The sequence below is a fragment of the Melitaea cinxia genome, chromosome 19, assembly GCF_905220565.1.
Source record: "Melitaea cinxia chromosome 19, ilMelCinx1.1, whole genome shotgun sequence".
NCBI lineage: Eukaryota > Metazoa > Arthropoda > Insecta > Lepidoptera > Nymphalidae > Melitaea > Melitaea cinxia.
The window spans coordinates 12141711-12151402 of NC_059412.1; the positions used below are offsets into that span (position 1 = coordinate 12141711).

Below are 9692 nucleotides of genomic sequence, written 5' to 3' on the forward strand. Positions count from 1 at the left end.
GATAATTCGCAAGAAGGACGTGCCTTTCGGATCAGATAGTACTAAATAATAATTATAGAGAAGACTGTCTTATTTATAAGTCTGTGAGGTGTTTGCATATTTTTAACCATGGGCATTAATTTAATTCACAATAAAGATTCATTCAGAAGTAGACGATATTGGATTAAGTTACGTAATAATAATCTATTTCAATGCAATAAAGCTGCGATAGGAAGCTTAGTATAAAACTTCACAGTTAATAGAGAGTTAATATAACACTTATATTTTTTTTATAACCTTTACTTTTTGTTCACATTTATTGTACATGTACTTTAACTAAAATATTTACGATGTTTACCTATTAATAAGATTCGAATATGAAATTACCTGTAATATAATAAAAAAAGGTTCTGAATAGAAAAATATTTGCCAGATAGTGAAGTGTGAAGCGGAATGAAAACATATCAGAAACTTATCCGTTTCATATCGATATAGATTCAATAAGTTACAGATACTGAGACTTTATCAGTAAGATGTGAAATTGTTTTTATAAGATCAATATTTTAACATCCCACGTTGCGCCAACGCCTTGGCCTGTATAGTATTCTATAGCTTTTTTTGTATAAAAAGTACATTATTGTCTCTCATTAATTATGAACAATATTATGCATATTTTGATATGGTTTTATTAATTTTTTTTTTTCAATAAAAATCATAAAAACACCACAATTACTGTTTTTAATGATGCTTACAATATGTTTCTTCACATAATTTATAATTATAAATACAACATTTCTCAAAGTAAATTAAGAGTCAATAAATAGTACTAAAATTATCGGAAATATATTATCCATATTATTAGACTATCTGTAAATTATTTAATTAACAAGGAGACAATATAAACGTGACCTTTGCATTGTGACTTCTATAAAGGTTTACTGGCGAAGTGGTGAATTAGTATCAATATTGAGTGATAGTTAGTAGAAATGAAAGATCAAAATTTGCTATATTTAACGACATAGTAGTAAAATAAATAAAAAACAATTAAAATATCATATTTTTTTATTTCATAAAATTGCTTTATAAATGTATTTACATTATTTATAAGTTCATTTGCATACACTTAGATAATTAAAAAAAAAAATCTGCTACCTAAAAAACATATCTATTGACTTACAAGGTGATTTGGAATTTTTCAAAGGTAATGTAGATACTCTCTTTCTTTTCACACTACTACTAAAAGATGTACTTGATGCTTGTTTTTACTTCAGGTGTCACAGTTCTAGATGGAGCCTCGATTTAGGTGAATCTTTAAGTTTATTTTCAATTTTCACCTAATGTGTAATAGTATGAGATTTTTATTTATATTAAAAGAAATTAAAGAAAATATATCGTACCTATAGTGTATGTCAGTTCCTTCACATAAGATAGTGGCTTGCAGAGTTTCCATATACATTTTTATATCTTCTATAGATGATATAGTATCATCAATAACAATTTCTGGTCATTGAGAGAAAGAAACCTGTTGTATCAGAAATGATTATGTGAGCAAAACTTAATAAATTATAATAAAATGCTCTTTATGCATTATGAATATATAAAATTATTCAAAAAAGCATGAGAAAATTATTTACCTTCACTGAAAGATTATTGGCAATAGTAAAATTCATATCTTCTTTTCGGGTGCGAATATTGATATGACTAAATATCAACTCTTCATCACAAGCAAAATAACACCATCCTTGGATCAGTATTGAGTGAAAATGAGCATGGATCTCTTCTAGTGTAACACATGATGGTGGAGACATGTTCGAGATAATGACCTAATGTTGAAATTTATGTACAAAAAAAAATATATTAAAATCTCGCAAATCTATAACAATATGATAAACATAATAATATCTAATTCTTTTACATTATTAGCTGTTACAATCTCTGGTGATTCCATATGACGGGGTCTTGCTGGTTGAGAATCTTCTTTTAAATTGTTACCTTGAATGATTTTTAACGAAGGTTGTGTATAATCCAGGTTTTCGATTGGTCAGTTATTAATGTCATTTTGCACTATTGGAACTTGCTGTAACAAAAAAAAAGCAACTTTAAAGTAAAGTAAACAGATTTGATATTTCTTATATTTCAATATCATCTAAAAATAGTAAATTTTGGCATTGAAATCTCTTCAGAAATGTCCTTTTTCAAATCCTGAGGGTTTATTGGAATGACATTGTCATTCAAAAGAGTCAACCTTTCGCGAGGGATGATAATTTCAGCTCGATTAATAATCAATCGATCACCTTTCTTAATATCTTCTTCGGAAAGTGCTTCTCACAGATAAACTGATTTGGAGTCAATTGTTGTGATAAAGCTTTTACCCATTATCCCTCAATACGTTATTCTGAAAGTGAATGAATAAATTTTGAGAATGTAATTACTTGCAAATCTTGTAATTAACCTTAATTTCAAAAATTTCTTAAAAGTTCAATAAAGATTAATTTATTTAAAAAAAACCATGATTAACTAAGCAAATAATAATTTTACATATTCAGTATTCCAATGTACAGCTATGAATCAATAACGTATGAAAATATTATTACCTTTGGTAGTTTGGTACTTTGAATAAAGATGATTGACGCAAATTGTTTTTCAGTAATTCATTCTATTTTAGCGATCAGATGCTAAACCTCTTTTACATCCACGCACAATACAATATTTCACCATTTTTTAATGTTTCTTTGGTCAAAAATTAAAAAATTACGGAGCACGATTATTTTCTCACCAATGCCGCGAAGAAAATTTGTAAACATTGTTTACAAAATACATTATTCAACTAACTTCATTTACTTGTACTCATAAGCACATGTCATAAACAGCTAACTTCACAGAGGCAACTTACCGTCGGCAGCGCAGACTGGTGGCTGATACAAGTTTTTGGGACAGGCGGGCTATGCTTTAGTACGTAGCGATCGTTCTCCTGTTCTCTATGCTCCATGCAGAGTACGTTAGCTTAGGACTCCTGAACATTTAAAAACACGAAAAATCGGTAAAACTTCTTTGTGAAGACCGATAATAACGATTTTAATTATAAGTAGTGTTACTATTTCAAATAAGAAACCTATTTTAAAATGAATTACGCCGTAATACATGTAGAATAAATCAGAAGACTTCTTTTAATAAATTCATATTTTATTTTTCTATCAATAACAGTGACATTTCGGTACAAGGCTTAAAATACAGAGCCAGAGAGATACTGTAAAAGTGTGCAAATATTAAGTTTACATTAGCAAAAGATGGTAGCTCCATACTCCAGGAAACGGTGTTAAGTTCGTCTATAATTTTATTGTATTCTGCTTGAAAAAATGAAAATCTAGGTTCAAAGTTATGTTTATCTAGACCATTAGGAGACATAAGTCAACTAGCATATGTCCAAGTAGTAAGATTCGACGTCGCAGGTTTCAGTTTGCTATTTATTTATTTATTTGTACAAAAATCCACAGCTACATTTTATGTTTCTTAAACCAATACAGAACATCCAAACAAAAGCCAATTTCGGATTTTACATTATTTAAATTATACTGTTAAGATAGACAAAGTTGAGTTGAGGTAGTAAAACACAGTTACAATAAAAACGAGAAATATATAAAATGTAAAATATCTATGGTCAATAATGTGTGGACGCGTATGTGTAATTTTGTGAGCGTGTATGACTGTGTATTTCTATGTAAGTGGGTGTGGGTATGTATGTATAAGTGACTGTGCAGATTATTCATACGTGCTAGCAAGTTCCTCTATTACAGCCCTTTTAAAGGAACTTCTAGATGTGGAAAACAGTTCAATCTCAGAAAATAATTTGTTATACTGTCGTGGCAGTCGACATCTTATTGAATTCCTGCTATAGTTTGAGCCACAAAGGGGAACATGAAAGAGATTCGTGTGCCTGGTACGTCTGACATGACGTGGAGTATAAGACGTTGAGTCTGGTGTTAACTGAATGCAATTAATAGAATTAGAACATAATTATGTCATGTAATAACATCATATCCGCTATGTTATGGTGATATTCCGAGGTGATAATTTTATAATGAGCACACGAGATATTATATTTCGAATCCCTATGTCCAGTGCGAATTTACGCTGAATTTTTTCCAAAACCTGAACATATGTTACATATTGGGGATTCCATACGGAAGAATAATATTCCAGGACCTTTCGAACATAGCAAAATAAAATAATTTTATTATATTTTCGTTATTGAATTCTCTCAAGACCCACATCAAAAATCCCAGGGCTTTATAGCTTTTATCTCGTATGCGGTCTATGTGTGCAGAGAAAGTCATTTTTTGATCCAACGTGACGCCCAGGTTAACAACAGAAGAAACCTTCGTAATTGTAGCAGCTTCAAATTTGTAGGTACCACAATAGTTGGTTCTATTGCGTGAAAAAGTAATGTGAGTACATTTACTTACATTTATAGTATTACGGTCTTCGATTGACTGTACTCCCTTGTAAAATTTGACGTCATTGGCATATAAAATGAATTTAGAGTTCTGGATACAATTGCCTAAATCAAATATGTTGTGGCGACATCTATCGCGCGAAATACGAACGACTACATAACTAGGTAATGAGAGAAAACTGACGTATGCTACATCGCGCTATCAGAGTTTTCAAAGTGATTAAGTATATATACAAGATCCCGACAACAACCGTCGGGGCGCAGTAGCCCGCCAGACACAACACCCGTCTGGTGGAGGATCCTCCCTTTTCTTCACACTTCTAAACTGGTGACCCCGAGCATGAACATCAGCGCAACCTTCATCGTCATCATCACTTCCTCAAGCTTTCGAGCAGCGAATAGCATGCAGCATCTACGGCTTCAGCCAGCCAGCATCTACGGCTACTACGGGTATCCTGACCACCAGCATGCAGCGGACGCGCATTCCTGGTCATCACCCACAGCCTTCTCAGCGACTTTGGCACAGCACACTGCACTTCGGCCGGTCAGCAAGCGGAGACGCACTTCTCTCCTGGTCGACGCAGCAGCAGCCACTACGCAGTACTGCACCACTCCGACTCACTGGAGCATATGCAGCATCACCGCAGACAGTTCCGACTCACCGTGAACTATGGCGGCATCTGGTTCCGACTCACTGGAACACTCCACTGGCCCGGCAAGCATCACAAGATGAATGGACGACTCAACCTGCTATCGACCTCCGGTCTCGGAGGGGAGTGATGTGGCGACATCTATCACGCGAAATACGAACGACTACATAACTACGTAATGAGAGAAAACTGACGTATGCTACATCGCGCTATCAGAGTTTTCAAAGTGATTAAGTATATATACAAGATCCCGACAACAACCGTCGGGGCGCAGTAGCCCGCCAGACACAACACCCGTCTAGTCGGAGGATCCTCCCTTTTCGATGGCGGAGGTGATTCTTCACACCATGTTCCTCCGCACTCCTAAAATGTATATAGAGTACAACAAAGGCCCAAGCAACGACTGCCAACGAAACTGCTTGAGATCGATTGGTAATATAAGATTTGAACTACCGATGCAAGTCTCCACAAATACCCCTAAGAAAAGCTTCTGAAGAATTACGACATAATCAACGCGATCACGTTATCACTAGATTCACTGCAACACAGACTGCTCCTATTAAAGTCACCAAGAACGATGATGTTTTCTTTCAAGTTTTTCATTGATGATGAAATCTAATTTTTAAGTTCATTGTTAAAAATTATAAAAAGGTTTAGATTATTTTTTTATGTGGAATGTGATCAATAACATCTACAGAACTCCCCGCTTGAACGAACGCAGTTAAGAGTCTAAAATTTTATATATTATTGAAGAATTGGATAAAACACGTCAAGCGAGGCTGTATTTGTAGTATTTTTTTGCCTATTCTGTAATAGGGCGAATAAAAAAAAACTAGTATTCGGTCATGTCAATGTCAGCAAATTTAATGTCAAATTTTAAAAACAATGTCTGCTTGCGTTAGCTGTGGTTAACACATGTGCTTTAGTCATCTTGGTGTTTTTTTCTAATTGTTTACAGTGTAAATAGTAGATTTTTGTGGGAATAGTGGTTAAACTAACTTTTTTTACTGTAGGTAAGTGTTTAGTTGTAATTGTATCGTTCTTTAGAGCATATTTTAAATTTTAAAATGGACCTCGATCGTCCTCCTGACCCGCCAGATACGGGTGGTACTACTGACTCTGAAAATACTTCTGAATCCTCTTCCTCTCAGCAAAATTTAAGAAAACGCCCCGCTATTGAACATTCCAGCAATGCCTCTTACAAAAAAACTATTGTTCATCCATCCACAGCTAGTCCGTCAATACAATCACTTTACACCCATCCATCCTTTTCCGAAGGCCCTAAAAGTTACTCTGATGACGACAAAGGTCCTTTCATTGTCCATGTTGCCCGTGAAACCCCAGACCCAGCCTCAGGAACTACTGTTCGCGCTTTGAAATTCGGCCAATTTTTACACACTCATAAAATTGGCTCAGTTGCAAAAGACGGCGTAAAAAATGTAGGCAGAAACAAAATTTCTGTTGAGTTTGTTTCAGCTCAAGCTGCAAATGATTTTTTAAAAAACCCTATATTAGCAATGTGTAAGTTCAATGCTACTGTACCGACTTACAATATAACTCGAATGGGTCTTGTAAAGGGTATTCCGGTTGACTGGTCAATGGAAGAATTAGTGGAGTCATTAGAGCTCCCATCTGGCTGCGGTTCAATCATGAAAGCTCGAAGGCTGAATCGCAAAAATATTCAGGAAGGCTCAGTCACTTGGGTTCCAACCCAGTCAGTGGTTTTAACTTTTAGAGGTCAAATCCTCCCAAGTAGAGTTTTTTCGTTCCACACATCCTTACCAGTAGAAACGTATAATTTACCTACCATTCAGTGCCTCAATTGCTGCCGTTTTGGCCACATTAAGACACAATGCAGGTCAAAGCCAAGGTGCTACAAGTGTTCACAATCGCACACAGGTGAGTCATGCGACGTTTCTAAAGAACATGCAACCTGCCTACATTGTTCTGGTAGGCATTTTACAACCGAGAAGGACTGTCCTGAATACCTCCGTCAAATTAAAATTAAAACTGATATGTCCACGGATAACATATCCTATATAGAAGCATCCTCTCGCTATCCCCCTGTTCGTCGATCATATGCAGAGATGACAAAGGAAATGTTCACTCCCCCCGTATATACTCCCACCTCCTCAACACAACCTCCCTCTTCACTTAATAAGTCCTATCGTAAAACGGTAACGCATTATCCTCGTCCTGTACCCGCCCTAGGCAAAGGATATGATAAACAAGCCCACCAATCTATTGTGGGTGACATCCCTTCCTCTCTCCCTAATGGTTGTGCAGTAAACAACCCTCATAGACCCTTATCCCCTTATAGTAGCAACCTATTAGAAAACCTTGTCCAAATGATCCTCAGTATTATTACTACATGTAATGATATGTCCTTACCGCCCAACGTTGCCGCATCACTTTCTCAACTCTTCTCTATTCTCAAAAATGGCCCCACTCAGCTTCCTTCAGTGGAACTGTAAGAGCATCCGCCCAAAAAAACACGAAATCCTATCTTTAATCAATCTGCATAATCCTGCCATTATTGCCATCTCTGAAACATGGTTGGTCCCAGGTTCTCGTTTTCGAGTTCCGGGGTACTTTTGTTTGAGAGATGACAGAAGTGATGGGTATGCAGGTAGTGCCATCCTTATTCGGCACAAAATCCCCTTTTCCCAAATCTCCATATCCTCTTCCAGCCAGCATATCAATGCTGTTGCTGTTAGATCCTGTGACATTTCCTTTTTATCTCTGTATATTCCTCATCCTAGTCCTTCCCTTATCCCTGAACTCCGTTCTATCTTTTCCTCTCTTCCTAGCCCCGTTCTTGTCATGGGAGATTTCAACTCCCATCACACCTCCTGGGGATCCCACCTTACTGATGGTTTTGCTCTCTTGTTGTTGGACATCTTTGACGAATTCAACTTTTGCATTCTCAATGATGGTTCACCAACTCGAAGAGTTTATCCTAATCAGAACCCCAAATCTGCTGTAGACCTTTCCTTAGCCTCCCCTCCCCTAGCTTCTATGTTGTCCTGGAAAGTCCTCCCATCCACTTTTGGCAGTGATCACTTTCCCATTATCCTTGCAATGCACTTACGACCTTCCCTGCCTCCTATTCCTATGCCCATTCTTAAATTTAAATTGAATATTGCTGATTTCTCCCATTATGCTGAATCTGTTGATAGCATGATTGACATCCTCCCTGATTCTCAAGATGATGGAAATATTTTGATTTGTTATGATCTTTTTCTTAAAGCTATTTTAAATTCCGCTAATATCCACTTACCTAAAAAGCACCTCTCAAAAACACGTTTGCTTTCCACCCCCTGGTGGGATGAGGATTGCAAGCGTTTGGCTGAACTAAGATTGGAAGCAGAAAAGGCATACTCTCAGAGCATGTGCCCTGAAAACTTTATCAGGTATCAAAAATTGGATGCCAAGTTTAAACGCTTGGTTTCCAAAAAGAAAAAATTTGGTTGGATACGTTTCTGTGAATCCCTTACTCCTCGCTCTCCTCCCCGTCTAGTTTGGAACCAACTTAAAAAATTTCGCCGATCCCTTGCCTCGGACACCCTATCCTCTAATGATCCTTCCGTATGGCTTAATGATTTTGCAGACAAACTCGCCCCTCCGTTTGTCCCTTGTGAGGACAGCATCTTTACTTCAATGCCAGCATCTATCTCGGATGAAATGGATGCCCCCTTTTCTTTTTCTGAGCTTCAGTGTGCTCTGAATGGATTGAAAGACTCAACACCTGGGGAAGATGGCATTCCATACTCTTTTATCCAAAATTTAAATGATAAAGCAAAACATTGTTATCTTAACATAGTTAACACCTTGTTTATGACAGGAATCGTCCCGCAATCATGGAAGTCTCAAATTATTATCCCTATATTGAAACAAGGTAAAAATCCCCTAGACAGTAATTCTTATCGTCCTATTGCTTTATCGTCTACTCTGGCAAAAGTTACTGAGCACCTTTTGAAAAATCGCCTGGAATGGATAGTGGAAAGTAGAAACATTCTGTCTCCCTCCCAATTTGGCTTCCGGAAGGGTTTCAGCACAACTGACAGTTTAAGCTTACTCACAACAGACATTCGATTAGCTTTTGCTAAGGGAGAATATCTTGTAGGCATTTTTCTGGACATAGCGTCTGCATACGATAGTGTCCTTCTTCCGATACTCAGGCAGAAAATGCACCAGCTGAGTATTCCGCCAAGAATGGTTCATTTTATATGTAGTATGCTATCTTGCAGAACAATATCTGTGAGACATCCACTATTCGTGCTTCCTCCCAGATTTATCTGGAAGGGTCTCCCTCAAGGCTCTGTCCTCAGTCCCTTGCTCTATAGTATTTATACACATGATCTCGATATGTCTGTTGATAGCTTTTGTAACATTCTGCAGTATGCAGACGACATAGTTTTGTATTATAGTTCAGATTCAGTAGAAAATTTATCTTTCCGCCTCAACTCTGCTTTACATTATCTAGGTCAGTGGCTGTGTGATAACGGTTTATCACTATCAATAAACAAATGCCAAGCTGTCACCTTTACCAGAAAAAGAGTAGCCCCTGTCTTTGATTTGTTTTATGAGGGTGAGCGCATCAACCTGGT

At 36.7% G+C, this 9692-nt stretch overlaps 2 long non-coding RNA genes across 2 annotated transcripts; both read right to left on the reverse strand.

Annotated features, from left to right (window-relative positions):
- Positions 1–1056: 1056 nt before the first annotated feature.
- LOC123662856 lies at positions 1057–1864 on the reverse strand. Its single transcript, XR_006744552.1, has 3 exons — positions 1614–1864; positions 1377–1501; positions 1057–1313 (listed from the first exon to the last, which is right to left on the reverse strand). It is a non-coding gene; the product is annotated as an uncharacterized LOC123662856 (long non-coding RNA).
- Positions 1865–1982: 118 nt separating this feature from the next.
- Positions 1983–2942, reverse strand: LOC123662857. The gene is made up of 3 exons (XR_006744553.1): positions 2873–2942; positions 2274–2374; positions 1983–2056 (listed from the first exon to the last, which is right to left on the reverse strand). It is a non-coding gene; the product is annotated as an uncharacterized LOC123662857 (long non-coding RNA).
- Positions 2943–9692: the final 6750 nt, after the last annotated feature.